Raw genomic sequence first — 5,000 nt, 5'->3', positions numbered from 1 at the left:
GAGTATAGCCCAAGTGGAGCACTTGTGTCGGCCTAGGGAGGCTCTGCCGTGCCCCATGGAGGTCTAAAGGATGACCATGAGGTCAAAAGGATGACCAGTAGTTGTGGTTCTCGCCCCGGGACTTGGGTCAGAGTATAGCCCAAGTGGAGCACTTGTGTCGGACTAGGGAGGCTGTGCCGGGCCCCCTGGAGGTCTAAAGGATGACCATGAGGTCAAAAGGATGACCAGTAGTTGTGGTTCTCGCCCCGGGACTTGGGTCAGAGTATAGCCCAAGTGGAGCACTTGTGTCGGCCTAGGGAGGCTGTGCCGGGCCCCCTGGAGGTCTAAAGGATGACCATGAGGTCAAAAGGATGACCAGTAGTTGTGGTTCTCGCCCCGGGACTTGGGTCAGAGTATAGCCCAAGTGGAGCACTTGTGTCGGACTAGGGAGGCTGTGCCGTGCCCCCTGGAGGTCTAAAGGATGACCAGTAGTTGTGGTTCTCGCCCCGGGACTTGGGTCAGAGTATAGCCCAAGTGGAGCACTTGTGTCGGCCTAGGGAGGCTCTGCCGTGCCCCATGGAGGTCTAAAGGATGACCATGAGGTCAAAAGGATGACCAGTAGTTGTGGTTCTCGCCCCGGGACTTGGGTCAGAGTATAGCCCAAGTGGAGCACTTGTGTCGGACTAGGGAGGCTGTGCCGGGCCCCCTGGAGGTCTAAAGGATGACCATGAGGTCAAAAGGATGACCAGTAGTTGTGGTTCTCGCCCCGGGACTTGGGTCAGAGTATAGCCCAAGTGGAGCACTTGTGTCGGCCTAGGGAGGCTGTGCCGGGCCCCCTGGAGGTCTAAAGGATGACCATGAGGTCAAAAGGATGACCAGTAGTTGTGGTTCTCGCCCCGGGACTTGGGTCAGAGTATAGCCCAAGTGGAGCACTTGTGTCGGACTAGGGAGGCTGTGCCGTGCCCCCTGGAGGTCTAAAGGATGACCAGTAGGTGTGGTTCTCGCACCGGGACTTGGGTCAGAGTATAGCCCAAGTGGAGCACTTGTGTCGGCCTAGGGAGGCTCTGCCGTGCCCCATGGAGGTCTAAAGGATGACCATGAGGTCAAAAGGATGACCAGTAGTTGTGGTTCTCGCCCCGGGACTTGGGTCAGAGTATAGCCCAAGTGGAGCACTTGTGTCGGACTAGGGAGGCTGTGCCGGGCCCCCTGGAGGTCTAAAGGATGACCATGAGGTCAAAAGGATGACCAGTAGTTGTGGTTCTCGCCCCGGGACTTGGGTCAGAGTATAGCCCAAGTGGAGCACTTGTGTCGGCCTAGGGAGGCTGTGCCGGGCCCCCTGGAGGTCTAAAGGATGACCATGAGGTCAAAAGGATGACCAGTAGTTGTGGTTCTCGCCCCGGGACTTGGGTCAGAGTATAGCCCAAGTGGAGCACTTGTGTCGGACTAGGGAGGCTGTGCCGTGCCCCCTGGAGGTCTAAAGGATGACCAGTAGTTGTGGTTCTCGCCCCGGGACTTGGGTCAGAGTACAGCCCAAGTGGAGCACTTGCGTCGGACTAGGGAGGCTGTGCCGGGCCCCCTGGAGGTCTAAAGGATGACCAGTAGTTGTGGTTCTCGCCCCGGGCCGTGGGTCTGAGTATGGCCCAAGTGGGACACTTGTGTCGGACTAGGGAGGCTCTGCCGTGCCCCCTTGAGGTCTAAAGGATGACCATGAGGTCAAAAGGATGACCAGTAGTTGTGGTTCTCGCCCCGGGACTTGGGTCAGAGTATGGCCCAAGTGGTGCACTTGTGTCGGTCTAGGGAGGCTGTGCCGGTCCCCCTGGAGGTCTAAAGGATGACCAGTAGTTGTGGTTCTCGCCCCGGGACTTGGGTCAGAGTATAGCCCAAGTGGAGCACTTGTGTCGGACTAGGGAGGCTGTGCCGGGCCCCCTGGAGGTCTCAAGGATGACCAGTAGTTGTGGTTCTCACCCCGGGTCGTGGGTCCGAGTCTGGCCCGAGTAGAGCACTTTGGTCGGCTACCGGGGGGTGTGCCGTGCCCCCTGGAGGTCTAAAGGATGACCAGTAGTTGTGGTTCTCGCCCCGGGACTTGGGTCAGAGTATAGCCCAAGTTGAGCACTTGTGTCGGCCTAGGGAGGCTGTGCCGGGCCCCCTGGAGATCTAAAGGATGACCATGAGGTCAAAAGGATGACCAGTAGTTGTGGTTCTCGCCCCGGGACTTGGGTCAGAGTATAGCCCAAGTGGAGCACTTGTGTCGGCCTAGGGAGGCTGTGCCGGGCCCCCTGGAGGTCTAAAGGATGACCAGTAGTTGTGGTTCTCGCACCGGGACTTGGGTCAGAGTACAGCCCAAGTGGAGCACTTGTGTCGGTCTAGGGAGGCTGTGCCGGGCCCCCTGGAGGTCTAAAGGATGACCAGTAGTTGTGGTTCTCGCCCCGGGCCGTGGGTCTGAGTATGGCCCAAGTGGGGCACTTGCGTCGGACTGGGGAGGCTCTGCCGCGCCCCCTGGAGGTCAAAAGGATGACCAGTAGTTGTGGTTCTCACCCCGGGTCGTGGGTCCGAGTCTGGCCCGAGTAGAGCACTTTGGTCGGCTACCGGGGGGTGTGCCGTGCCCCCTGGAGCCATGGGAGTGAGCTCCAGCAGACTGGTATTTTTCGGAGAACCAGGCCCACACTCCTCAGACTTTGTGCCCAGGGACAGGCCACCAAAATCGGCCGCGGCTCGTGCACTTTGCCCCTGCGTTTCTCCCAGAACCAGAGCCGGAAAAATCCCAAAATTGATGCCCAGAGATAGTCGACTCTGCCTGGAATAGATTGCCACCCAAACCCGCCAACTCACGCTGGTTTTCCGATGGCCTCACCTACTAACCCGAGCATGGTCATCGCTCGCACCTTCCAAAACCTCCAGGGGCGCAGGCACTTTTCATTTACTGGCCATAAGGCCGACCGCCTTAAGCGTTAAGCGATAAGCGAAAGGCTTAGTTTGGACTTAGTTTTTGGAGCGACGAGGTCGCCGTTTTGTCAATTCTGAACCGATTTTCACGCGGTTTTCGACTGCCTGCGCCTGGGGAGCCGCCCAGAAGCCCCAGGCAGTGTTCTGGGTGGACTTCCGGACCGGTCCGGACCCGGTACCGGCCGGGGGAACCGCACCACGCCTCTCGGGCGTTTCTACACCGATTTTCGCGGGGTTTTCGACTGCATAGACGGGGCCACCTGCTGCAGGGCCCGAGGGAGGGCCTGCCTGAGCTGGGTCCGACGCAGGGCCCGGTTCCTGGAGCCCGCTGGGGGGGGGGGGGGGGGGGTTCTCTAAGGCTCACGGCGGGCTGCTGAGGGGCCGGATCGGATGCAGACAGGCGCTCCTCTGCCCAGGTCTTTGCTCCCCTGCCCCACTAGGAATGGAAGACACACTGCCAACAGCTTCTGGAGGGTGATGGGCCCTGCTGCAGACCAGGTCCGACCCAGGTTTCAGCTATCCCACCCCGCAGGGACTTAAAGACACACTGCCATCAGCTTCTGGAGGCTGCTGAGCTCTACTATAGAGCAGGTCCGACCCAGGTTTCAGCTCCTGCAGCCCACTAGGACTTAAACACACACTGCCATCAGCGTCTGGATGGTGATGGGCCCTGCTGCAGACCAGGTCCGACCCAGGTTTCAGCTATCCCACCCCGCAGGGACTTAAAGACACACTGCCATCAGCTTCTGGAGGCTGCTGAGCTCTACTATAGAGCAGGTCCGACCCAGGTTTCAGCTCCTGCAGCCCACTAGGACTTAAACACACACTGCCATCAGCGTCTGGATGGTGATGGGCCCTGCTGCAGACCAGGTCCGACCCAGGTATCAGCTCCTGCACCCCGCAGGGAATTGAAGACACACTGCCATCAGCTTCTGGAGGCTGCTGAGCTCTGCTATAGACCAGGTCCGACCCAGGTTTCAGCTCCTGCACCCCGCAGGGAACTAAACACACACTGCCATCTGCAACTGGAGGCTGCTGAGCCCTGCTGCAGACCAGGTCCGACCCAGGTTATGGCTCTCCCACCCCCCTGGGACTTAAACACACACAGCCATCAGCTTCTGGATGGTGATGGGCCCTGCTGCAGACCAGGTCCGACCCAGGTTTCTGCTCCTCAACCCCGCAGGGAATTAAAGACACACTGCCATCAGCTTCTGGAGGCTGCTGAGCTCCGCTGCAGGCCAGGTCCGACCCAGGTTACAGCTCTCCCACCCCGCAGGGAATTAAAGACACACTGCCATCAGCTTCTGGATGCTGCTGAGGCCTGCTATAGACCAGGTCCGACCCAGGTTTCTGCTCCTGCACCCCGCATGGACTTAAACCCACACTGCCATCGGATTCTGGAGGCTGCTGAGCCCTGATGCAGACCAGGTCCGACCCAAGTTTCAGCTCTCCCACCCCGCAGGGAACTAAACACACACTGCCATCTGCAACTGGAGGGTGATGGGCCCTGCTATAGACCAGGTCCGACCGAGGTTTCAGCTCTCCCACCCCGCAGGGACTTAAACACACACTGCCATCAGCTGCTGGAGGCTGCTGAGCCCTGCTACAGACCAGGTCCGACCCAGCTTTCAGCTCCTCCACCCCGCAGGGACCTAAAGACACACTGCCATCAGCTTCTGAGTGGTAATGGTCCCTGCTGCAGACCAGGTCCGACCCAGGTTTCAGCTCTCCCACCCCGCAGGGGATCAAACACACACTGCCATCAGCTTCTGGAGGCTGCTGAGCTCTGCTATACACCAGGTCCGACCCAGGTTTCAGCTCCTGCACCCCACTAGGAATTAAACACACACTGCCATCAGCTTCTGGAGGCTGCTGAGCTCTGCTATACACCAGGTCCGACCCAGGTTTCTGCTCCTCCACCCCGCAGGGGATTACAGACACACTGCCATCAGCTTCTGCTGGCTGCTGAGCTCTGCTGTGGACAAGGTCCGACCCGCGTTATGGCTCTCCCACCCCCCTGGGACTTAAACACACACTGCCATCAGCTTCTGCAGACTGCTGAGCGGTGCTGCAGAACA

Source organism: Nothobranchius furzeri, unplaced genomic scaffold (genome assembly GCF_043380555.1).
Source record: "Nothobranchius furzeri strain GRZ-AD unplaced genomic scaffold, NfurGRZ-RIMD1 Scf258, whole genome shotgun sequence".
Lineage (NCBI taxonomy): Eukaryota > Metazoa > Chordata > Actinopteri > Cyprinodontiformes > Nothobranchiidae > Nothobranchius > Nothobranchius furzeri.
The sequence above is the reverse complement of the archived record's forward strand: the minus strand, read 5'-3'. Positions refer to the sequence as shown.